Raw genomic sequence first — 27,584 nt, forward strand, 5'->3', positions numbered from 1 at the left:
GCTGCTGACATTTATATCGCCCGCCCTCCTCCCCGGTGCCAATCTGAGCGTGGAGGGGATGCCCATGCGCACTATAGTCCAGGGAGGAGCCACCTATCTCGTGATACTTCGAAGACTCTTCCAGGAAAACAATGTGCAATCATCCGGACCCAACACTAGGCGGCGATCTATGCATAGATATAAATGTCAGCAGCCCTACATGCCAAGAACAGATGCATACTGGTAAGTAGCATATTCCTTAGGGAGTGTGACTCTGACCTGCCCATCAAGGATTCTCCACAGATGATTGCCATGTATGTTATGGATGTTGTGCTGTAGAGTGTCTTTCCATGTGTATAATTTGTTCCAGAATGTTAATTGTATACTTCGGCAATTTTTGATTTCTTTTTTTCTTGTCAAATCCATCAAATCTCTCTTTCCTGTAGGCACCGTCTAGATGTTCATTCAGACATTGGTGTACCTAGAAGGCTGTGTGCATTGTTTTTCTAAAACATCTGGACTTTGCTGACCGTGTGAATAGTTTTCACAATTTACCATTGTAAGCAATTCGGTAATTTTTATAAACCTTTCTCACTATCCGCAGGGCGGAGGAAATGTGTCACTTGCTTCCTATTGTTGTATTAAAAAAAATCTATGAGTGGTAATTTTTAAGCTTGGGCTCAGGATCACTCATTGGGACTAAAACAAACACTTGAATATTGATTATTTCTCTTGTTAAAGTGTGAAAACGAGATGAACTTTTCTTAAGGGTGAGTAAAACAATTAGATTTACTGTACCTTCTAGATGACTAGTTGCCACTTTTCTGATGTATTGAAAATGCATATTGGTGAAAGGACGGTTTCAAAAAGATGTGCTCATATAATTTAATTAATTGACATTACTGTAGTTTACATACACTTGATGTTCAGAAATTGAGTAGATCTAGATGTAATTTGGCTATCGCTATTGCCTGTTTCTACATGTAAGCATAATTTGGTACCTGAATGGGTCTGTGGTAGGACTAGTGACAATATCACCTCTTTGGATATTTCGATACATCCCCTTACTCCATCCCAAAAAGTACTGTCCGAAGGACTGAGGAAATTTGCAATTAAGAAAATGGCTATAATTGTCTGCTCCAATATTTGCTGCGGTTCCCACTACTTGTGGTAGTGTATCTTAAGTCTTAACATAACATTTTGAATCTATATTGGTAACTTTGTCTGGTGCAAATGCTCCTGTAGCACGACTTTATTTCCCAACACCACACTAGATAAGCTTTAATCCTTACTTGGAGTTGGGGACAATGATTTACCAGTAATTGAATCATAGTTTTTGGAATTGGGCAAGATGAGCACATTTTAACAGCGTTTTTAGAACTCGCAGGGTTCCATTCATACTTCGTCATATAACTGAATTCGCAAGGAAGCTCTACCCATTATAAAAGAAATATTTTCTTTACTAGCAGGTTATTGCAAAACTGTTTTAGCTGCCGCTTTTTCGCATACCAAAGACCCCTGAAAGTGTTGTTGGATGCACTCTTTTCCATCATTCCATTTAACTGCAAGCTCTTTTTTTCTTCTGTGCAATACCAGCAGTGTGGCATAGTGGTATGTGATTGAAAAAAAGCCTGGAAATCGTTTTAAGAGAGACTGTTGGGAGGGAGAGTGTTAGAAATGTACTGGAAGCTTACATTGAATTTCTTTCGGTGAAAAACGCCATTAAAGGGCAGAGAATAAGAGGAGGTTCAGAATGCAGCTGAACTGAATAATAAAAAAACATGAGAAATGCTAGCTTGATGAGAACAGACTCCGCTTAGTAATACAGAATGGAAAGTCTTCCAGAAAATACTGGTCAAATGTTTTATGAACATTAGCATTCTTTAATCTCGGACTTAAAAAAAATTTCAGTATGTGAATACCAGTGCTTACATACATACTTGAGGTGAGTAAAATGCTAACAAAATTGACCAGCACTTTCAATATGTTGGAGCCTGGAAAAAAACAGGTGTGCATTGATAGACCAGACTGTAAGGTTCTGTTGGGCTCATGTGCTTGGATCTTTTTACATGGTAAAAACAACTGGTTATAAAGAGCATATACACAGAACTTTAAATCTAATTTGTTTTTCTCCAGAGTCAAGGCAAATACTGAGATGCCAGATGTATGCTTCACTGTGGCCTGGTAACTGCCCTAGCAGCAATACTTTAAATTCTGTGCAGCCTCTTTAAGTCTCGCTACGACGAACGCGCTGAAAGCGCGTTCTCGCAGCGAGAACTAACGTTGGGCACGTGCGCTTCTGCCGACAGCATGGCTGAAAGGACCGGATCGCGACGCGCGCCTGTTGGAATGCAGTGGGAGTCTGAGCCTGCGGCGTGTGTGAGCCCAGCAGCAACCCTCCTCCTCCTCCTCACTGCCAGAGGCACACGGGCTTGCGAGCATGCAGTGTTCACAGTGGTTGTTTTAAAAGCAGCCACGGTACTTTCCATAGGCAACTCCAGCCTGAGCATTGCGGTGTGTGTGCAGCGGGAGAGCTGCAAGGAGCTCGGATGGGGGAAGGCTCATAATCCTTAAGTAAAAAGTTAGCAACAGACGCTGCGCTCACTGGCCAGGCTCCGCATCATCTACAGTAGCACGGAATCCCTGCGTTGTGTCAGAAGCCGCGACCCCCCCCCCCCTCCTCATCACCCGCTCCGCATGCCGGTAGCGCTTCCAGTGCTGACAATTACGTTGACGACAGCCACTCGGACATCTTACTAACCCCTCTGCCGTCCCTACATGTGTTAGCCTTGCATTTGTGTTTCTGGGACACGTTCAGCTGAATGGTACATTGTCCAGAGATGAGCCGCTTGGTCCCGACATTATTCCACTGGTTCTACTGGCAAGCCCTGATTAATTTCAAAACGCGGTGTCTGGTCCAAGATTCTATTTTGCAGGAATGTGTTTTCACATTTCTATCCATCCCTCTGCTATCCGCAAGGATCCGCTAAGCCTAGCTTCTCTGTTGCGGGGCTGTCTCTAGGGAAGTCCTGATGCTTCCCATCAAACTTTTGAGGAGCTGCTTCTAAGTCAAAATGCATGTTTCGCCAACTAGCATGCAATTTTGTTTGTGAATAGCAAGGCATGCAGCATTGAACAATAGCTTTTCTTAACATTAATATTATTCCCTACAATACGTTTTTGCACTAAATGTTACAAGTAACCGATATTTCTTTTTGGTGTATTTAGTGGGACTCAGTTAATTGACCATTAATGGATGTAAAGAGGAATTGGCCTTTCTGTGTTGTCAACTCCCCGCGCTAATTACAACATTTCCAAAATGGGACACAGGAAAACAGAAAATGAGTCGCACATTGACCTTTTTAAATCCACACCCCATCCATTAAAAATAGCATAGAGTCAATGTATAGGGACTAATGGGTGGCATAGGTAAGTAACCCTAGCATAATGTTGATGCTGCTGTCTAGCAAGTTGATGTTAATGAGAATTAAAATTTCCCTGCTGCGTTTCTGTTTTTTTGGTTACTTTTTTCCCCCACTTGTTAATACTCCTGTAACCACTTTCGGAACAAATTCAACATCTCACTTCTACTGGTGACTCAAGCAAATCCATAACCAGTCAGCTTCAGGTTTTATTCCTTGTCCTTTGTTATACTTAGACCCCTATCTCCATCACCTTTTTCTCTTCATGGACCATGTAACCATCAGTAACCCTTGTCTGTATACATACTCCCAGACCTGCCCTGAGCTTTTCTAGCTCCTTTGCAAACCCTTTGGGCCCACAACAATAAGTACCTTGTGTCACAGCTGCTCAGATCTAAGGCACATGGTGCATTGGGTGGTATTCAGCCTGCTTTCTAATGGGCAGTTTGTAATGCATGTTAGTTTAGTTTCATTTATATATCGCTTTATATCCAGGATGACATGCTGAAGAACTCTGGGTGAATGATTAGTATGTTATTTCATAGGGTGTAATTGGTTGAAAAAATGTCTGTAGTGCACTCTAAGGAAAGTAGTTTAGTGTTCTGCATGATGATTTGTGGCATGGTGTTTGTGTTGGGATCCCGTATTTGCGCTTAAGTGTGAGCTGAAGGAAAATTAGATCTATGTGAATATGTAGCTGTGTCTACCATCGTTAAGTCGATATTGGTGCCTCCTCACTGCTAAGAACAAGCATTTGCAATGCAATAGGTCTCGCATTTGCAAGAGTTTAACCTATTGGAATTGTAATTGACAATGTCTTTTATTTACGTTTTAAAAACAACTGCGAGACCTATTGCATTGCAAATGCTTGTTTATTGTATGTGCTGGTAGGCCCTAATAAACTCTGTTGAAACAGATAGGTATTAGACTCGACTCTTGTATTGGTTCCTTGAACAATTTATGCTTTTTTAGTTTGGTGAATAACCTTTTAAGAAAAAGAGGGGGTAGAAGCCAAGATTTACTGTTGTGACTACTTGTGAGGGCAGAGAAAATGAGGAAACCATACATTTTCAAAAGGGTTTCGCACTGTAAACTAAGGGCCTAATTAAATTGACCAAAATCAAACCACCAAACTCTCCGTTTTAAATTGTTATAATTTTAGTTAGTTATCAACGTGCGTTCATCTGATACCTCCAGGAACTGTTCAGGAAAGCATTGGCATATGTCTGAAAGGAAAAGCTGAAAGTTGTATTCAGTATAGCTAGGGGGACTAAATATGCTTTAAAGAACATAGGTGAGAGTTTTGAACCACTTGGAGCTATGCAGTGATTGCTGCTAATTGGTAGGATGTGAATATATACTAATCAAAGGCTCTGGCCTTTTGCCAAAAACTAGACGGAGAGTAAAACCACAATGCACTGGAAAAAGTGTGCATGCCTGTCACATTTTTTTCTAATGCAAAAATACCTTCAGAATACCCTGCAGCATTCATTGGCAGCATTGTGTGGAAGTCAGCATCCAGTTATGCAATAAAATATATTTCTATTCTAGGAAATATGTCACTATGAATACCATAAAAGGGGCAAGAAGAAGTAAAAAAATATTGATTAACTAGCAGTACCAGACGAAGAAACACCAATAGAACTCTAAGCAATTGTTTTGTGTAGCAGAATATGGATATCATTCTTATGTATGTTGTGACAAGTAGATTTGAACACAGGACTTGACTGCCCTTCCTATTATATCCTGCTCAGTACGGCCTTCTGCGATGGCTACGACTTGTGCTCATCCCATCTGTCCCTCATTTTTCTGTGCATAGCCATTAATTTGAGCGTTATCATTCCTCAGTTTGTAAAAGAGCAATCATTTTCTGCCTCCGTAGTGTTATCGATGATTGATTGCCGTTAAGATGTGAATTGTGATGTCACTAGTAAAGTCATCCATAACATATTTGAAGTTCTCTGACATTGTGTGAAATCCCAAATAGTGCATTGCTGTAAATCATAATTGCATAGCTCACTTCAACTTACCAGTTTCATTTTATGGATTTTGGTTCATAAATGGAAAGTCTTTTCAACTTAGGATTTTTAAGAGAATTTCTATGTTTTAATTACAACTATCCCCATTTCCGACTTAGATTTACTGGGTATCAATCTCTCTCTCTCTCTCTCTCTCTCTGTGTGTATATATATATATATATATATATATATATATATATATTAGCAAAATGCATATTATATTTAATTGTGTGCTTGGCAGTTTGTCACATCACAGCTCCTCCTGGTGTATATACAGCTTAATTATGACACTTTTAAATGTGAAAATCTATTCAGTGCTAATAACACTTTTCACATTAGATTTGCACTAGAGATCCACGGTTAAGAGCTCATTACTGTTGCCTTTCTACAGACTGGTTTATTAAACACAGTTACCTAATAGGCATCTTTGCTGGTGCAAATTGCTGAAAACAGTAATGAGTATGATTAGACCTCGTTTCAATTACCGTGGCTTGTCTATCGAAAAAGAAAAAGAAACCTTTATTGATGCTTTGGAATCTGACTACAAGGATTTACGTAGTTTAAAATAGAGCGAGAAAAAACACCTTTTGTGTTCCTTTCTTCAACTCAGTAATGAATAGAAAATTGTCCACGAAGCAAACCAATTTAGGGGCTGGAAAATTAGATGGAATATGTAGGGTCAAACCTGGTTATCTTGGAAACAGGAAATGTCACCAAAAAGAAGAAATTCAGTAAAATCTGCTACGAGGAGCTAAACACCTCTTCACACATCGGACTCCAACCATGAACGTCATGAACAGCACATTTGTCATAGCATGAATTTCAGCGCGAAATTAGGCATTGTATTGTGGTAATATTAATTTAATTTAAAACCCTGCCTCGCATCCACTATTCTTGCTTAGAATACACTGCCAGGTCTCCGTCTTGTTTTGGGAAAAGACAACGCTTTATTGGCGTGCATTAAATATCCTGTTTACAAGGCTTTCCTTCCACTTTCTTAGAAATGTTCTAAAAATGCAAGCGCTCCTACAGTAAAATTGCATTAACTTAGTGATTTGTCCCTGGCGTGCTGAAATTTGTAAGTGAATGTTTAATAGATGTTAAACTCAATTTGAGTGCAACATCTGAGTTATTTAACTGTATTAAATGGCTAACCCCATTAAATCATGCTGGAATATTAGTACTCAAATTGGAGAAAATGTGTTAATGTTAAAAGCTTTAAAGTCATTAAGCTGTCATTCCTCATCTTTGGTTACTCTAGTAATGGTGCAGGTCTGCTCTCTACTGCAAGGAGATGGTGCAGCTCTGGTTTGTACACTGCTTTCCCCCCCTTCTTAACGTGTTTGGAAAGAAAATATGAGGTCAAATTTGAAACGTGCGACTTTCGCCAGGGTAGAGAAACACAAATTTGCTGAAAAGAAAGAAAACAGCGTGCTTAGAATGACTGGCAGCATATTATAAACTGGAATATGAATAGCTCAACTTGGCAAAATGTTTCCGTTTTAGAGAGATAAACAATCTGTGTTTAGATTGTGAGGATTACAGTTAGCACTGTTTAATGTGTAGACCTGTAAAGGAGATTTGACCAGTTTACCCATATTTAGGGCTAAGCAATAGCTATGTTTTGGAAACCGATCCTCCACTGACAGTCACCATAGACCCTACTATCTTAACAAATACTACTTCAGGTACATTTGTCTGATAATTTTCATTACTTTATCTCCTCTAAGTTACAAATAAACGCCGATGTTGATTTAGATTAACTTTAATATTTTGAGTCTTTAAAGATCGTTCATACGAAATTGAAACAACAGGTTGTTACTAATAATAATACCTTGTTTTAATATAGCGCCTTATACTACACTCCTGTCGTTTCAATGTGCTGTAATTACCAAATGTTAGTTTTGCCCAATTTATGATACTCACTTTACCGACTTTAGGGAGGATGGAAGACCTAGGCCGTTCCAGGATCAACCTTCTGATCACTGCTGTCTTGCAGCAGGGAACGTTCAACTCCTTCAGCCATACCACCAGCTATTCTCTATACAGTTTTCGCCTTTTTTGCACTGTGCAATAATACTGACTTTGGTTGAGGCTTTTGAAATCATCTCTGCCAAAACTGTTTGATACAAATGGAGTCAAGGGGCCAATAATATGTTTTACTTATTTTATTTATGCCATCTTTATAGCAATTTCCCTAAACTCCTGTTAAAGCTATATGATTGTCGACCCACCCAATACAGTCCTTTCTTTAGACAAATTAGTTATCATCTGATTATTTTTTTTTGTATATGTCATGCATTTTATTGATGAGAAGTGCATGATGGGCAGCTCTGCCAACTACCACGTATCATGCGTTAAACTAACGCATTTCAGTGTGGTGGTCCGCATCACTGCATTGAAATGCATTGTCATGCATTATTGGCATTTGCCCCTGCCCCTGGACTGTCAAACCATAGCGTTGCTAATTTCAATGCTAGTCTGAAATGTAAAGCTGGATAGTGGCAGCGCGCTGCTCAGGCATGCTGGGGCTGGGTGTCTGAGCAGTGATTGTGCTACAATGTAATAACGTGCACCCAGTTTCAACATCTGACTTTCGATAGCCGTGGTACGTCACGTCCTGCTGGAGCATGTGGCGCAGCAGGGGTCAGGAGGCAAAGTTTCTGTGCGGCAAATCGTAGTTCCGTTCGCATCGCCGCGGTCAAATTTAAAATGAATCAACATTGTGATTCTGACAACGGAGCCCTCGACTCACGGGACCGTGGCAGCTGCGATGCAGCGCAAAGCAGGCAAGCACACCGCTGACTAACTGTGCAGCTGGTGAGTACCTTTAGAATCATTGCCCGGGCCACAGTAAGTGATTGCTTATTCACTCTGGGGACGGGCGGGGTTCACACAGCCATGCCATGGGACAGAAAGAAAGGCTTTCTTGAAGTTTACAGCGTCAACCACAGCAAGATGTCATTAAAAATTACCCTCAATGTCACCCTGACGTAACAATCGTTGCCGAGTCTTATTTATAAGCATCTCTTATGTAGTAGCCTTTGCAGGTCCCGAAAAGTGGGAATATCAAAGGAATCAGATGGGTGCCAGAAGGAGCTTGTTTGGTGAGAGCCCCACACTGACTTAGGGTCTCTTAGGGTATCGCCAATGGCTAGACTGTTCCACTGAGAGCCGCAGCAAGCAGCAGGAGTTGCAGTGCAAGCGCCTTAAATTACTTGATTTTTACCCGCTGCACACCTTTATACTTACTTCACGCACGGGCGGCTCTCTCACGTCCCGTGCTTGCCAGGTAGGTAGTTGCACTTGGTTGCTATTAAATTGGGTTAATTCTAAGCTGCCTACGATGTCCTGTGCTCTAGGAATTGTGCAGTCAAGCAGCCTCTCTACTTCATTAGTGCTCAATACTCTAGTGTAACAGAGTCTGGAGGGAGGGGGTGCCGTGCTAATCGACTAGTGCTGCATGCAATTTGCCTCATTAAAGCGTCGTGGTTGGCGCCCTGCGCCAAATTAAACAAGATCTCTCCAGCAGGAGGCCGTCCCGCCCAGCTTTACAGCGCGATCAGATTACAAGTGCACTAGTGCCCTCTAATTTCTTGTGATGCTTTGCAGCAGTTTTAAAATCGTGTTCTCGTTGTTCAAATGGCTGTAAATGTTGATATTTATAGGTTTTCCTCTTATTCATTGCTGTATTTTGGTTTCGAAATACTGTCACTCCTAATCACACTGAAATTATGAAAATGTCGCACATTGCAATCTGAAACCTTGGCAGCTATGGATAGGTTATTAGTATCACAACCTGGTTGGACTTCAGTACCCGGAAGATCTGTGTGTTCAGCCCTTCTCTGAAATAAATTCCATTTACTGAAACTACAGGCTATTAATTGTACAATTTGCTTTTCTATTCAAAACCTAAATTTCAGCAATATTTAACCTTGTTTCTTATCTATGCTGAGATTTTTCTGGAATAGGTATGGAATCTATATTTTTAGGTCTTGCGCCTAGCGTTGCAGTGCACAGCACTGCTCCCACAGCGCGAGACCTCTTGTACGGGGTTCTGAAATCTGACCACATGCTCGTTCGTGTGGTCTTGCTTTCGCTGGCTGCCATTGGCTTTAGCGTGCCTTTTTTTAAAACTACATCACGCAATTGGGCAAAGGCGGGCGCATGTCCCGCCTTTGCTCCGCCTAGTCCCACCGGTGTCTGTTACGCATATCAGTGTGGCACAGACAAGACTCAATCAGCCCCACTCCTCTGTGGTGTGCGCGCACCACTGCTTTTGATTCCCGCCCCGCTCTTCAGCACAGAAGGGACGGAGGAGGTGCTGCTGGAGCCGTCTCTGCGCCTGCTGTACTGTAAATCGCAGGGGGTTGGGGCATGCTGCCTCTGCTTCCTCACACACTGGAGACAGCTCACCATGCACACTGGGGACTCTACGTGACCGAGCAAGGCGGCAAATACATGGGGACAGTCGTGCTCTGTGCATAAGGCTATTCTTCATGCATGTTGACCCCCGCCCGCGTAAGAGGCAGATATGGGGGGTGTCTGACCTGCACATGGGATCTGTCACTATTAGTAAACTACTCGCCATTGCTTGTTTTGCTAGTGTAGGCAACTTCCGGACGATCTGAAGAGTTATCAGAGGCCGGGCACCTTACAATTTCAACTCCATAAAAGATGCACAAATTTTATTTTTCAAACAAGATGGCACTGCGTATTGAGTAGTTCCTTTATTGGTGTCAGTCACAATAATCAAGTTACTCAATTGTTGGGGGTCATTGGAGTCCTACCATAGAATTTAAGAGTGACATGGATAAAATCCTCTTGTTGCGCATGCGCAGTAGTGGTGTCTGTGTGTGACACACCCCATGTGTGTACCATTACAATCTTGCGCAGTGATGCACTTTAGTGTGTAGACACTGCTGTATGATGTGCGGTATGTTGAAGGCCCTGCTATAGATAGGTGGTGCACACATGTGTGTGCGTGTGTACGCGTGTGCTTGCGCACACAATCCTGGTGTTTGTGACATTCTTTAGGTGTGCCCCGTTGCTGTGTAATACATATTATGGTGCCGGCGTGTGATGCGCACTTGTGCATGCCCGTGAGCGTCCGATAACGTGACCTGTGCAGACATTTTTGCACCTTGAGGCTCAACGACAAATGCCATACGGCTGCTGTGGTGGTGGACGGCGTATTTATGGGTGGCAACGGTGATGTGTGAGGCTGTGGTAGCTCAGTGTGTGTGGCCGTGTTCTGCAATGTGTCAGCAGTATTGAGCTTCAACGTTGTGATTTACATGGAAGTAGTGGTGTGAGTATGGCAGTGTGTGCATGTGTTTGTGTGTATGACGTGCTATGTGTGACTGTGGTGCTGTCTGAGGTAGTGGTGTTATGTGGGGAGGCAATAGCACTGTGGTTTGCAATGATGGAAGTGATTGTGTGTGTGTCAATGGGTACCATGGGTGCTTATATAACTGGTGCTCTGTGTGGCAGCTGTGGCAGTGGGACTGTGTGAGGCAGTGATGCTGTGTGGGGGATTGAGTGACAGTGGTGGAGGTAGATCTGTGTGTGTTTGTCAGTGGTGCAGTGTACGTCAGTGGAAGTGCAGTGGCAGTGGTGGAAGTGGCTCTGGGTGTGTGCTTGCAGTGCTACAGCTCGCTCATCTCCTAGGCTCTCATTCTCATCCTCTCCCCTGCTTCTTTTCTGACGGAGCGTGCCTTTTAACTCTCCAGCTGGCTCGTCTTCTTCGGTGCCTATTCCTTTGTCTTGCTTATTATTGTGGTGAATGTGCTTTTTAATAACTTCAAGAAGGGCTTGCACACAGCTACAGCTCGCTCGTCTCCTTGGGTGCCTCCTCTCAGTATGCCCAGCATAAAGGAGCATCCTAGCTTGGTGCTATGTGACTTGCATCCAATCGTGGAGAGTCTTTTCTTTAATGCTCAACCATCGCGCATGGCGGCTGACAAATAATTACCAACGTGGGTCAGCTCGCAGTGTGCACTATGCATGAGTACTCATTCACCTCTTGAATTTGTTTTTGTTTATTGTTATTACCTTAGGGTACCTCTGGGGTTAGGGTTAATCCGCTAGCAAGATTGCTTAGTGCCTACTGCAGAAATCTGTGTATGACCTGCAGGGGTCTAGACGGAATCCTAGCACGTCGTCCTAAACATTCATCTTTCCAATGTTCAGGGCTCTCCACTGAATAATAGAAATGTTGAAGAAATATGTTTTATGTGAAGAACTTTGGGTAACACAATAGTAATATAGTTGATTTTCTCCTGTGTGGCAGCATATATCCCTGTTTGCGCAGACTTTCACTTTCTGGTTTACTTGAGAAAATAGGAAACAAGTAATACTGGTGTTGATGACAAATTAGCTGCAAGCACATTGGGGGAAGCATTTGCAATGCAAGAAGTCTAGCATTTGAAAGAGTTTAAGCTATTAGGATTCTAAATGTCAATGTCTTTTATATATGTTTTAAAACCTAAAACATAAATAATTGCTCAAACTGGCGTTAATGCGAAACCTTTTGCATTGCAAATGCTTGTTATAACTTATTAACAAACGTACTCATATTACCTTATTGCTTTTTGGTCAGTCTACAGGGAAACAAACCCCTTACAATATTTATTTTTAACTAATACATATTTTCTCTGTTGTGTTTTGACTTGCCATCCTACCATCAGGACACCCAGAGGGGGTGGAGATGGAAGCAATAAGGTCCAATTACAATTATTTTCATTTCTTTGAGAACTCTGCTAAACCTTGCAAGATATGACTATCTCTGTTTAATTTCTAGCTGCCCACCACCCTGTTATTTAAACATTCACCTTTTCTTCTGTCTCCCTTAAGAAGCCCTGGGTTCTTCATGGATTCCAGCATTAGCAAGTTCTTAAGACTTTTTCTACATTTTAGCGTTGAACATTTAAATAGGAGACGAACTATGAGTAATCCACAATTATTATAATTATTTATCTGTTGACATAATTGAGGTTTCAATATCTTGTGAATGTATAAAACGGGAATACAATGTATTGATAATGTACACATTATCACCCATTATACACAAGAGACAGGCTCTAATAGGGCTTTAAATTATATATGCCTGTCTCAGTAAAAATAAAGCTGTACAATTACAATCATATGTAGAACCATTATAAGCAGTTACCAATATCTTATTAAAAAGAAAATGTTAACCCCTGCCACTGCTGATGATAATCACTTGTTTTCTTACTGAAAAAACAAACAGATTTATTAAATCTCTGGGGAATTTCCAGATGTGTATTAATGAGACTTTCTTGAGTTTGTCTGTGCATAAGCGTTGATAGTATCTGATAACTTGGAAGCAATGAGTAAAAATATGATTGGGTAAGGTGCTGTGTAAATCTTAGACGGTAGGTAGTCTTTTTATATGGACAAATCTATCCTTTAAAGATATTTTGAAAATATGGGGTGTTAGTTTTCCTTTTTGCTGTCATGTGCAAAGACAACTCAAAAGGGAAGCAAAACTAAGGTTTTTTTCCTCATAGGTAATACATTATCATTTATGCAAGTAGTAGGAATAGTAGAGTAAGTATTAACATTGTTATATAAACAGGAGGAGATGATGGTGACCTAGTATCAATACTTGCTACTGTTGGGATGGATAACCCTTTGTATAATAATGCTTTGTGGTCCTATTTTGGATATCCGTGCAAATATGAAAAGACAATAACTTTGAAATTAGATTACAATCACTCACTTCTGCCACAAGATGTTAAAATAATGGCAGTTTCAGGAAGTTTCAGAGAATCTAAGGAAGTTAACTAGAAACCTTATTCCACTGCAGGAAAATAATCTATCTATTGAAGGACTCTTTTGGTCAATATAAACCAGATTACCAAAACAGTTTTGTATGTATTTTGTGCATTGAAGACATGTATAGTCACACAATCCACACTGTATTCCGCTTGCATGATTTATAGGACAACAAATAGTTATGCATTGTGACCCAAACCTATGACACACACAGTAGGCTCTGCATCTGCCAAGATGGAATGAACTAGGAATGAAGATCTTACACCCCACAGCAAACCTGTCCATAAAATCAGTACAGAACTCAAAGCCAAATAGCATTGGTACAGTTACAAACATGATTTCAAACATTGAAAGTAGATCCAATCTGAAACGTGCACTGCACTTCATGGCGCAAGTTATTTGGTTATAGCGTACTTTTCAGTTGTCGGTTGGTGTGTCCAAAGCTGTTAGAATTATGTGAGGTTTACAAGATATAATCTTACGGAATACTGCTTGCCAGAAAAAAAGATTTTTAAACAATGTATACGCTTTCAGCACCATCTTCTACTCACTAAGGAATATTGTCACTTGCAGAGAATAACTATACAAGGGAATAGTTGTAGAAAAAGAAGGAAGCTGTCTGAACTACAGCTAGGCCAATAAGCTGGATATATGCAAGATGCTGTTTGCATAATAAAAACGTTTGGTCATGAAAATACATCATATGAATAGGTGGAAAGAGAACCAGCTCCCATGCTCTCAGTGGTCATTAATCCTGCTCTGCATGTATGAACTCATTGGTAAAGACTAGAATATATTACAATATTGATTTAGCTGTTAGTTGAATAGTTTAAAGGGGGAGCTCTGAGAGTCTTAAATTCTTATTTTTCTTAATACATAAGTTTGCTGTTGTACTATCAATGAATTAAAAGTGTGTATATCACATGGTTGTTTACCAAACTTGCTATGAGCCAGCAGTGACTCCGAATTGTTTTTTTCATCATGTACAACTTTTTATAGGTAATCGGTTTCTCTCTTGTGCCGTCTAATAAGTACTTCAAAACAGTGGATGAACTGTTGCTACACATTGTCAAAAGCATGACATGAAGGCCTGATTTCAGGTGATCTGTCCCTTGCACTAAATTCTGCATGCAGTTTAGTTTGCGGTTATTCTTTTTATGACGTATGAGAACCCTTTTGTTGGAAAACATTTATTACTGTGATGGGTTCTGATTGTATGGACTGCGTTTAAGGAAATATTTGATAGGATTGCAAGTTTGCTATACATATTGAATTGTATTAATCTCTACATCCGCAACAACATGCACATACACTCCATTTTTGCTTTTGTCACACAAATATATTTTTTAATTGCTCAATATGCATTCTGTTTATCTCAGATATTTAAGTGAGGGTGATAGAAGAACCATGAAGATATTGCTCGTAGCTATGTGGCTTTGTTTGAGATTGGCCATAGTCTTTCTACAAATATTGACAAAATAAGAAGTATTTCCTGGTAACTGTGCTTTGATGTGTTAGTTTGCATGATTTCTTTGTACAGAATAAAGTCCTAAACACACTAAACGTTAACCCAATTCTGCTTCTTTCTGAGTGACACTTAGCGAAAATGATTGCCTGTCACTAGAGTGGCGAACACCAGAAACTTCTAAATTCTTCATTTTATATCTCTACCGTTTTCCGACTGAAAACCATTGGGTTCTCTAAAGCCTTCCAGATTTTTCTGTCTCTGGTATTATAACTATGTGCAGTATACCTAGTACAGTCTCTGCTGAGACCTGGGGAGTTTCTCAAGGTTTGACATAGGCTTTGAATAAGGAGGGGGGACTAAACAGGACTAATTGGTGTTATGGACCAGCAAGTTCTTCCTGTCGGATGTCTGTTTTGAAATACCCTGTATCTAATCAGAAGATTCTGGAAGTTCAAATGTTCCTCATAGTTGAGTCTGAATGTGCTCCTTTAAGGTGGCGCAAGCTCAGAAATCTCTACTCGCTGAACTACAGTCAGTCCAAATGTTTAGGCATCACTTTGGATCTGCTAAAAACAGAATATAAATGTTCTAGTGAATATGTCTCTTTGTAAGGGAAAGGTCTTTAAAAGTCAGGAGAGATTTTAATGGTGTTCCTGCAGCTCATGGATCTAGGTGGCTCTTTCAAGCAAGCGGCTGTGATCATGTGATCATGGTTTCTGACAGGAAAGAATTACATTATGCCACTTCCTCACAAGTCTCCATGAACTACTTTGCTACACCTCCACAAATGCCACTCCCTATGTGGACTACCTATCTTTAGAACCATGTGGAAGGCCTGTCCTTCTTGTCTATGTGCTAGACCTCGTCGGGAACATTTACAAAATTGAGTTCAGTCTTTTCCTGCCCACTTCTTCGAGAGCTTCTTGTTATAGGTTGTACTTGAGCACCTAGATTGTAGTGAGTTCATTTGGAATGTAGAGGGTGATCATGGAATGGACTGAGAGTCATTTCAAGGGGCCTCCTAGCTGGTCCTCTAGTCATCGCTCTGTAGCCTAATAAATGCAGTTGACAATATTGTATGGGCTGTGCTCTCTTGCGTAGTAATAGCGGACGTAACACTCGGCCACAAGTAGCTGGTGGGGGACAAGTCCAAAGAGCACCTCCAATCCCTGGATTTTTATACCAATCAGGAAATTCAGGAATCACCATTAAACTCTGAACACACAAGGCACTTTTACTAACGGAAGAGAGTTAGCAATATATGTGCCACCTACTTGTCCATTTTGGTGGCTTTTTACATCTATATATGTCACTTTCAAAGCGTTTATTATCGTGAATAGAGTATTGTAGTATTGGGGGGGTTTGACAAATAAGACCTACTCCACAAGGTACTGTACTATTATTAATATACAACGAGGAGGACAATGGCTTTTGAGAAGGTCCAGCATATATTAACCAGGAACAGCATATCACTTATTCTTCTACTGTACAATTATTAACAGTGGAGGGTTGGTTATACTAACTGCTCTTTCATTTCATCATTGCTGTTTTCATAGCTCTCGGTAATGTCAATTGAATAACTCCTCAATGGTTGTTTCAGCATTAGCATTTCAAATGTTTCACCTGTGTTCTTTCCTCTGCATAAATGGGGAAGAGCTCTGCACAGTGCAAGCAACATTTCTGTATGGCGACAATATCATCACAGCATATGTGCAAGGATCAAACAACCATGGTGGCCATATTTGTTTGAATTTTGTGGCACATGTGAGTTAATTTGATCCCAGTGGAAGCATAAACCCATCAATATCTACTGGGATACCTGGCTCGTAATTTTGTTAAGTGAAAAGAATCAAGCTGAATTGTTCTCTGTCTTGAGATAACAAATGTGTAACATTAAAAAAGCAGCAGACCTTTAAGTGATAGGCGGCTAAAACAAATTGACAACTTATGAAATGTATTAACATGGGTTATGATTTTGACATGGAATAACTGGCATTAAGTCATGTTTATTATTTTAAATTACTATTTTGTTTCCCAAATTAGATAATTATTTTAGATTGTTAGCGTCTTACTCATAGGAAACTATGATGGCTGCGGACAGTGTATCCCTCCTGTTTTCAGAGGCTGAAGAGCCATTGTTTCTGTGAAAGCACTGGAAAAACTCCTATTTAATGGCCATTGGTGGTTGACAAGATGTCTTCAGCTAGGAAACACGGCATGTTATTGCATAACCTTGAATTTCAAGGAAAGAATAAATGTGAAAACGTTGAAGAATTACCTATTGGACATGTAGAAGGTGGCCCTTGTTGTGTTTATGAAAATGTTGGAGGTACGTATTGGTGCACACATCAGTATTGTGCTGGAGACTGACATAGTTCAACTTTTCAGTAGACTACCTGGGGCAAGGACTGCTGATTATCTTTGCCGGTTACGTGTTACTAGCTGTGCTGTTGATAAGTTTGTTGCAATCATGTGGGTGTATGAAGTTTGTTGCAATCATGTGGGTGTATGAGTATGCTGTAGACAAATATAAATGTAGAGAAGCTTCAGTGACAAACAAAAGGATAAACAAATCAAAAGAGTTGGTAGTCTATGTGTGGCCAAGTTATAGTGAGTTGAATGATGTCCTGAAGAGGTTTTGGTCATGTTAGGGAGGAGTTGTTTATAGTCAATGAAAAGCTGTTTAGGAATGGCCTGGTGGGAGCATCCTGAAGGTATTAAGAGTGAAATAGTTAAACTAGCACAAGAGGGACGTCCTGGTAGGAATTTGACTATGGCAAAAGTGAGAGGGTATTGTTAGTGGCTAAGGATAAATCTAATGGTGGAAGGAGTTTTAAATGACGGTTTATAATGGGCCTCTAATGACAAGTCTAAGGTGCTAAGGCAGGTTCCATTTACCCCAGTCGATGTCCCCATTGAACAGTGTTACCAAAATATGCATGGACATATTTGATCTCATTCAGCCTTCTGAAATATTTGTCATTTTAAAAATGGACAACATCGTAAAGTGCAGTCTTTCATGTGTTTAATCACTGTCACAAGCCATTCTGTGCTGGAATTTCTGAGGGATGAGTTTGTGTGAAGGAATTCCGATGGTTATGATAACGGACAATGGAATCCAAGTTGTGTCAAACAATCAGGATTTTATCAAGACAGGTCCATTACATATTTGAAAGCTGTTTTATACCTGTTGAATGTGGGTATATTGGCTGAGAGAGTGATCAGAACAATCAAGGGTTATATACAGAGAGCGGTGAAGTTGAGAAGGTCAATGAAGTGTGTTTTGCGATACTCTGTGGGCACATTGAACTGCGCCAGTTGGTGGTTCTGAGGTTTCAGCTTTTCAGTTTGAAGGGGTGACTGCTTGGTATTAAGTTGAATCCATCATGTTTGAAGGGAAGTTCATGAAAGAGAGAAGTGTAAAGATTCCTGGTGGCAGAAAGTGTCAAGTAATATCAAAATAAATATATATTTTGGTTTGTTAAGAGTGGAGCATGTGAATTGGAAAGTAGGTGAGAGTGACTTACTGGAGAGACCAAGGTTTTTAAGAAAGAGCAACACAAATTTCTTGGGCCTTTTATGATTGTGGCAGTTAGAAGGAGCATTTTGATGGTGGAGAATGTAGATGTGTAGAGCATTTGCAGGCTGGTCGAGTCAAATTCTAGAAGTGTTGCAAATAGATATGAGGTCTTCAAGGAAACTCTGCAAGAAGCTCTGGAATGCATGGGTTTAGTATGTTCTGGAGAAAAACAATGTATATGAAAGTCTATGAGAAACCTTCATGCAAGGAAGGAGGTTTCCCATTGAACCTAGTGGGTTGTCATTGCTAATTATTGCACTGATGTAGAGCTAGCCCAGTATTACCTGTTACCCAAGCAGTGCATTTCACCTGGGAACTTTTGGTGAAACGTTGTGCATTGTGTTGGTCTCCTGTTTGTTTAATTCCTATTTTGTGGTTCTTTTACTTTTACGTTTGTGTTTATTGCATTTGGTATAGGGAGATGTATTATGGGTTGCACTTGAGCAGGGCACCTAGAATTTAGTGAAGATATGTGGAATGTAGAGGGCTGTAGATGGAATGGATGGTGTGTGTATCAGTTGGGAGGGGCAGCCTGACTGCCTGGTCCTTTGACGGTTGCTCTGTTAATAAAAGTAAAAAGTAAGGCATGGCCTGTGCTCTCTTGTGAAGGAATTGTGGACATAGTACCTCGCTCTTCGCTGCCACTACCCAACTTTCAAAAAGAGAAGTGAGAAACTGGTTCCCAAAATTGATATGATTCTATTGAGTCGGTACTATGGAAAGGTTCCTACGCTGTTCTTTTTTCACCCATTTCAATCTATCCCATATCATTCACTGAAAATGAGTCTTCTGTAGTCTATGATGTCCTGTGTCTGCCCAGTACATTTATTGGAAGATGTACTGTCTACTTCCATGTTCCCATTCATTTTACTTTCTCAATAGATTGTTTTCGTTGGACAAGCAACATTTTCAGTTATCTATTATTCTCTTACATCTTACCTTAGCTCCTCAACTGTTCACTGACGTTGAGGCATTTTTATTTGCCGCAAATTCAGTAAACTTTTCAGGCTTCAATAGAACATTTACAAGGTCTTACTGGCTCTTAAGTGAATATAGGCATGTTTCATCTGGATTCATGAAACAACATTGTAGTCACTGAAGCTATCTGCAGGATGAACATCATCAAAGTTTTACTAAAAAGTATCTCTACTCCTGCATGTATAGCCTTTTGATGTAGCAGAAAGCTTCATCTGTAGAATGGAATTATGCCTTGGGGAAATAGACACTTCAGGCAGACAGACAGATCACTCTTTGAACCCACCTCCTCCTAAAGCCTGTAGTTGTCCAACATCACTCTTTTTTACACCACTTTCTGCAGCGATATGAGATGACTTCTGTTTCCCCCAGAGATGGTCATGACAGAACTCTCTCATCTCTTATTTCATGTTTCCCTCCCATCATCATCATCATAGTGTTGGCTATAAAAAATTCTTGACCACTCTGGAGTGTGGCATTTGTACGGACAGCCTTTCCTCTAATTGGATGTAAATGTTAGCCCCCCCATCTGGCTGTCCCTAAATGTTTTACGCAATATCGTAACAAATAAACTTAATCAAGTAGCGAACTCTTACACTCATTACTTGGGGAACACCTGGATTGAAATTCTTATTCTGCCAGATGAATTTCTGTCAGTTAGAAGATTTCTTTTTGATGACTGTGTATATTGTAAGGATGGAAAATAAGTTTAAATTATAGGCAAGCAGGCAGAGTGACCAGGGTCTTATTTGCTACTCAGTCCTCACCCCAGATCAGAAGTGTGACCACTTCTAGCTAGTTTTTCTTCAAAACATTTGAAGCATTGTTTTCTATGTTGAATATGATCATTCCCCTGGGCCAACAAAGGCAATGCTTTAGCTCTCCTCAGTCAAAGTGGTATGCCCATGCCTTTACTTTGTGTCTATAGGTCTTATTTCGAACCTTCATTTGAAAGGAATTTAGTTACTTCTATGATTTCCTCATTCCTTCAGGCTTTGGGAGAGGGCCGATTGGCTATATCATGTATCTTCCATTCCTTTCAGTCACCTCGCAAAATACCTCCTATCTATTAGAGTTTCTTTGCTTAGGAATCTGTCAAATGAAAAGTGTGGCCTGCAAAATGAGTTGTTTATATGACATTTGTATTAAACTGAGCTAATTCCCCTTGAAAAGTTAGAAGGAATTAATTATCAGTTCCATTGAGTATATATATTTTCAGGCTGCTATTAAATTAGCATGTATATTAATTGACCTCTAATCCATAGGTTAGCCAATGCCCCGACTCATGGTTTTTTTAATTGATTTTTTTACAAATAGTGATATCTTTATGCTGGTCTGGCATTTGTGCCAATAATTAACCCTCATTTCATATGAATCAAGATAGCATTCTTCCCACCTTTTTTTAGGTCTCCCCTGAGCCAGCGCATGCGCTGCTCTGGCGAGACATTTAGTTAGCGGGTTTTCGGTGTGCTACCCACACGCTTTTTCTGGCCACCAGCTTGCTGTTACGCGCACAAGCGCGCGTGCCTCGCTCCCCCTCTCCAATGCTGCGGGTGCATCCCTCGCTTGCTTAGCACCGAGCACGTCATCGCGATCACTTTCGCTTTCACCGCGATTGCGATTACTTTCGCTTTCACGGCCGGGCGGTGTTACTTTTACCCCCGCGCGGCCAATGCTTGTTCCCTTTGTCTGTGGTACTGCACGGTCTTGCACCCTCTCCTGCAGCTTCTGCCTCTCTGTCATCTCCTACACTTTGAAGAAAGCGAATCCTTTGTCTTAAAAAAGCTTCTAAAAGCTGTTTTGCCTTTTTCAGGGCATCAGACATGAAAGCTAAGCTTTCTGGTGAAAACTGCAGCTAATCTCTTTCTCTTTGGCTTTTCACGGCAATAAGCATTGTTCGTCTTGTTGGACGCGTGTCCTGGTTTGATGTTCTGCAGGAAGGATGTGAGGGCCCTGTAATGAGGCTCAGACTACCTCCACAGGCTTATTTTTAGCAAATGACAAGGATATGCTTCCTGACTTCTGCTCTGCGGAATTGCAGAGCTGCCATCTACCCCTCCCTTTCACACTGGACCGTTCGTCGCTCACACTACCGCTCATCTTTCCACTTTACCGCCCCAATGCCTCTACACCTATCAACTATCACACTGTTCCTCTTCCTGTTCCACTGACCGTCTCTATTTATTACTCTGCTCCATGCCACCTCAATTTGACTACACCTCACCTCCACAATCCACTTCCCTCATCACTGCTCATCTCTCTCGGTCCTCACTTACTGTATTGCTTACTTATATACTTACTGCTCGCCTTGCCACTGAGACTCTAACCACGTGTTTGTACCACTGCACATCACAGCACCTTCGTCTCTCCCAGTTCTGCTGCGCCTGCGCCAATACGACAAATTGCTTCACTAAACACTACTGCAGCAGTGCTGGGCGCAGTGTCACTGGCAGCAGGTAGACGACCCCCATACTGCGCTACAGAAGCATTTGTCACTGACCCGTCATCAGTCACTTTATCTAATATCACTGTATCTCATTACAAAGCCCTGCCCCACTTTGTAACTCCGTGAATTCTTCCTGCTGCATCATTGGCAGGCTGTTAACAAGTATTTGTCACTTAGCTGGAAGAGCACTGATTAGCTCCAAATCTGAGAAAGCATAATCACTCGAACAGTGTAAGTATTACACCCTATCACCCTATCACAGCGGCGGACCCTCGTTCCTTCCCTCATGGCTTAACCGTGACTTGATTTGCAAGCTGTTCTTTATTGGAATTAGCTCGTGAATATCGTACAGGGGTGAATGTTTGGCTTGACAGTGTCCATATCGCAAAGGGGAACACACATGATACCTAAAATTAAAGACGGATCACCATGAATAATGGATGTTTTCACCATGAGGTTTTGATTGACATCCAATAGATAAGTGCTAAGCTGTAGTTGTCTAGGATGTCACACTCATCTTCGAGACAGTTTCATATGATCGACACCCACGAGTGCCACGGTGCAGCCGTCTCTAGGATGTCACTCTCATCTCCTAGATGAACAAGCGTTGGCATAGCCAAAAGGTCTCGCTTTTGGGAACTTATAAGTATTTAGTTATGCAGCACAATATCCTTGTTGCAACAACATCAACAGTTGCATGGCTAAACACTTATAAGGTCCCAAAAGCGAGACCTATTGGCTATGCCAATGCTTGTTCATTCTTTCTCTAGCCCCTACCCGGTTATCACTACGCAGTCCAGGCATTCCCCCTTGACGAAATTGAACTTATGTTTTTTTCTCCTGTGTTTTACAAGGAAAGCTAGTAAGTCTTCTGTACATTATCTCAGCTGGCTGATGGTGTTTGCCTTTTTTCAGAAATATAATGAGTCTACTCTTCATCTTCAATAGACTGGTCAGGATCATTCCACTTGTACTTGGCCTCCTTCTGGGCTGAATTCAGGCCACGTGTAACACATCTGTGTCGCCCCATACTTATCATTGCCCTCTGTAGGTTAGGTGTGGGGTTCACAGCCTTCTCCTCTAAGCCTGGTGTTTCGGGTGCCTTAGAAATTGAATAATTCACTTAATGTTACAGTACTTTAATGTCTGTGTTTTTGAAAATATGTGATATGGGCATATTATGATTTACTGATTAGGTATACCCTCAGATATTCAATAGTGTGAAGACACATGAACGCAGGTGTAATGGTCCACAGTTACATTCCTGTCATTCTCTCGTTCCCACACCATCGTAGAGGCAGCATTCAGGGGGACGAATCAAAGTAGTCCTTTTGAGTTAGTAGCTAAGTGTGCCTATCCGCAGGAAGAGGAGGGGCTTCACTTAATAAGGACTGGGAAAGGAATGAAACCTTGGTCTAATGATGCTTATTTATAAATCAATGAGACATATTTTATACGTTGCTTTCCGCACAGACATCCGATCAAAACAATTTTCTCCTCACTGGACTAAATTATATACCGGACTCGGGGAAAAGGACACTGAATTAATGCACTTTATTATTGTATGATGCTGGTTTGTATAGTGTTTAATACCACACTTAGGTTGTCTGAAAGTGCCGAGGAGAGCGTGCAGGAGAAATTAAAAAGAAGGCCCAGACGGGATAAGGAAAAGGGAAAAATGTTCCTCTGAAACATTTGATCCCTTTGCTTTTGGCTAACCATTTTATGCTTGCTTTTTATCCCTGATGGTTATTGCGAGTAAACAAAAACATTTTTGGCCAAGTACACTTATTTATAGATTCCGTTGAAATAAATATTTTTAAACTAGCCAGATTTTATGTGTAGATATAAAAACAAATCACAAAAAGCGATTTCTGTCAACCTATATTTTTTATGATGTTGCAGAAGTCAGCACTCATAAGGGGCATGAATGCAGTGTTCATTCTTGCCTAGGCCAGGCAGTTATTAAACCTATACATTTGCTTTTTTGACCCTTGTTAGCTTATCGTCTAGGGTCAAAATTGACATCGGTGTTTTTCAGAGTCACTTACATTGATCTTTACCTTCACGTAGTTAGATGGACTGTGCCCATGTAAAATGATTGTAGAATTAACCCCGTTTACTAATGCACATGGTAGATATTCAATGTATAAAGAGGGCAAGCAGGATGGTCAAAATATTTCACAGGAATAAATTGAGGTCTTGAGCAAGTACAGTTTGCTATAAAATGCAGTGCTGTGATGTGACTAGATTACGCTGTGCAGTTTTAGTTGCTGCTTGCATGTACAATAAAGAACATTTCCTGCCGTAATACATCTTAGTGAAATTGGTACATACTAGTAATATTTTTGTTTATTTTGTTGGAGAATACATGTCTGTCTTTTTTCTAATTCACTTTAAACCATTTTCAAAACTATCAAAATATATTAAAACATACGTGAAGATCAAGACTGTTAGTGAGATCTGCCGTCTTTTGTTTCCCTTTTTTGATACTATTTTCAGGTAAATGTGCATCATTTTATGTAATATCACAACGCATATTTTTTGCTTCCAATAGACGTAGTTATTTTTTATGCATCTATCAATTTTAGTGCTAGGGCTCGATTATAATATTTTTTTTCCAATGTTAAGTGCACATTTAGGTGTCTTCTCTGTCCGACAGTCATTCTCCACACTAGCTCAGTCTCTCCCGTAACGGATTATTTGGCGAGGTTAAATCAGGTTAAAATGCTAGCTATAGGATCCTCATTTTTCAACAGAAGTAAATCTTGCCACTGAGATTTTCACAGGAAATGTTGTTTTCTGTAAATCTAAATCGAGCTTGTAAATATTTTATGAAGTTTTCTGTCCTGGATATTTTTTTTTAATTATGCACACTCTTTGTGGACTCTGTCAAAATTCACTTGAACTGAGTTCTTGGTTACTAGGTGAGAGTTAAAAGGTTTTAAATAGTGTTTTGGAGGCAGTGTAAATATACCACATACTTCCAATTATTGATGAAGTGTAAAAGTATGGCGGTTGTTCTTATGATGATGGTCACCTTTAACACTACGTTGCCTCTAACTGCTAGTGCAGTCCCAATGCAAGATTGACTAACAATTCACTGCTCATTTCGTTGTAGCTTCATAGGACTCTCAGAGACTTCAAGAGGGCATTTGTATTGATAGCTAACTGCCAGGAACAGCAGAAACGTGTTTGAATCAGTTTGCTTGTTTTTTGTTGCCTTTTCATAACATATATCAAACTCGGACCAGCGAGCATGAGTGATTTGGCCAGAATCACAAGCTGTTGAGCCAACGCTCTGGAACTGGGTGCCATGTTTGAGCAAAGTCGGCAGCTCTGGCCTTAGGCCACATTTCCTCTCACATCTCATCCCTCCTCCTTGCTGATTCCCCTAAACCTCCAGGTTAACAAATAACTTGTCTGCTTACCCTCTCTGGCGGCTCCTGCTTTTCCTGGTAATTGTTCGTTGCATGTTGCCTTGTGAAGAGATGGCTAATCGTTTCTTAAACATCTGAAGCTCTGTGTGTGTCTTCTGACCCTGGGATCAAAAATGGCATCAAGAGTACCCCACACTACTCTGGCCTCTACTGGGTTATCGCAGACTGAGGAAGGAGGGCATATGGTTGAAGGATACCACATGGCAATGAGTTCTTTCATCCGGATCCTTGTTGGAGACAAGACAATGAAGGTGGTACTGCAAGACCGAGTGGCCCCTCACTGCCTGGATATGAGGTTGTCTTCAATAATGTCTGTGAATGTGTGGGCTCAACGTCCCCTTCTGCTCTGGCAGTGGAGGCCATTCTGGCTTTTAGTTTGATGCTTCTCTGTTGCCCCAAATGTTTCTACATCAATCCTTGATCATATTATTAGGGCAGCATTCATGGTTCCTTTACACTGTAGGAACTAGTGCTGTCAGAGCAGGGATTGCCTGCAACAGGCCCAGAATCAACAATAGAGTAGGTTGCTTTTACAAACAATGCCTAATTATCCAGTGACTGATGTTGGAGTCCATATCATCACCCCCTCAGTGGAAAGAGAGCCTGTTATCAGGCCTGAGGATGGTAAACGTTCGGTAACCTCTGAGATAACAATTGTCAGTGTTAAAGTTATTCGTTTGTTCTTGTAACAGAATCTGTTTATTGGTGGTCAAAAGCTTTTCGTTCTCTGATAAGCCATCAGGGTAGAAATGGTGCACTGCAAAGTAATGCCATGCCAAATCTCTTCATACAGTACTAAGGCCCAAATATTAATGTGTTTAAAGTAATATCTCTACTGTGACCATACTTTTTGAGACAAATTATACAGATAATGCGAGTTCTGACTGACTAACAACTTCTTCAATTCTTGCTCAGGATGAAGCCAACTTGGAGCTCTAGTCCAATATGAATATTGCTGCTGAATGTCACGTTAGTCTGGCTACAGACATGGTGGTATAGACAGAAGAAATTGCTGGCACACAATGATGCTTCACCATCTTGCCCCGTTTCTTTAGATTACATTTTCCCCCATATCCAAAGCCTCTGAAAGAAGCGGTGTTTGATAAAAGTAAGGAGAATGAAGCTGGTGGAATAATAATATTCCACATTTGTAAAGCGCGAACAATCACCGGTAAGGGTCTCTAGGCGCTGGGGGCCGTCGGGACGATTAAGCAAGCTATTGCCCAGAGTCACATGGTGTTGGGCTAATCTGCTGCCGGCGCCGGGGATTGAACCGTGATCCCCAGATTCCGGAGTCAGTAACCCTGGCCGCGGCGCCACACCTCTTCCACTGGAAAGATAGTTGGACCTTCTCAATTATCCTCATCTGTGTTACAAGAGATGAAGCCAGTTTCACTTACTTGGTATCGGACTGCTGATAGATTAGGACTAGTATTCCCCTCTCGGAATCAGAAACAATCTCAAAATACAGGTAGCACAATAGTTTTAAGATATTAATACAGTTAATTCATGTATGAATCTGCTCAGGGAGACAAAGCTCATATTTGAGAAAGTCAAATTGGTTCCTCCAGGTAGAGTTGATGCATATTCTGAAGTAACCGGAGTTGACTCATGTGTCTGGAGAAAAATTGAGGATTTGATACAGTGCATGCTAAATTGGAGTATACAGAAAACAGGCAAATGTGTTACAATCAAAAGTTGTTGGAATTAATGAGAGGCGAAGGCTCAAACATCTTGCATTTTTTAGATTTACTAGCCTTCGAATTGAAGGAAGGGGTACAAAGGTGATCTACACTGCTGGCCTTTTCTCATATATTTAGTGGGCTTTCTCCCTGGAGATAAGCTGTGCAGTTCTGCTAGCCAGGAAACCCTGCTATTTGCAAAAACATGTTTTTGTCCGAGCGGACTTATCTAAGGCTACGGAGCAGAAGCACTCGCCTTATTTAATTCATTAATTTAAATATAGCGGTGTTTGAAGACCCATCCAGGCTCAACTTCACAGTCTACGGAAAGACTAGATTTTTCTCTGATTGAGTCAGTACCTGTAACTTAGCTGGTGTAAGTGGAGCAATCTAAGTTAGAGACAGGAAGAGCAGGCAGAAATGGACTAGCTATCAGTGTAGAATTAATCTGCATTAAGGGTGCTCAAGAAATAGACTATATTTTCTCACAGCCTGCCATTGGTCTTTATTTCTGATAATGCCTTTTTGATATGCTCCTTCTCTTCGTGCACTTTCCATATAGTTGGGGATTATCTAATGTTTCTAGGTGAAGTAAAATAGGGAATACCAATAAAAGGAGACATGCATTGCTAAACAAGGAAGTGCATGATTTCTCAATACCTTTTTGTGGGTTGTGGTTTTGTGGTTAAGCAGCATAGTCTTTGTGATGGGAGGACTTAGGTAGGGGGGATCTAGCTAAAAAAAGAAAAGAAGGGAAAAGAGAAAGTAAGAGAT

At 40.9% G+C, this 27,584-nt stretch overlaps 1 protein-coding gene across 3 annotated transcripts in view; it reads left to right on the forward strand.

The window, feature by feature from the left end:
* Positions 1-27,584, forward strand: part of FIGN (fidgetin, microtubule severing factor) — a 211,234-nt gene that overhangs the window by 147,416 nt on the left and 36,234 nt on the right. The window lies entirely within an intron of this gene.

Source organism: Lissotriton helveticus, chromosome 3_1 (assembly GCF_964261635.1).
Source record: "Lissotriton helveticus chromosome 3_1, aLisHel1.1, whole genome shotgun sequence".
NCBI lineage: Eukaryota > Metazoa > Chordata > Amphibia > Caudata > Salamandridae > Lissotriton > Lissotriton helveticus.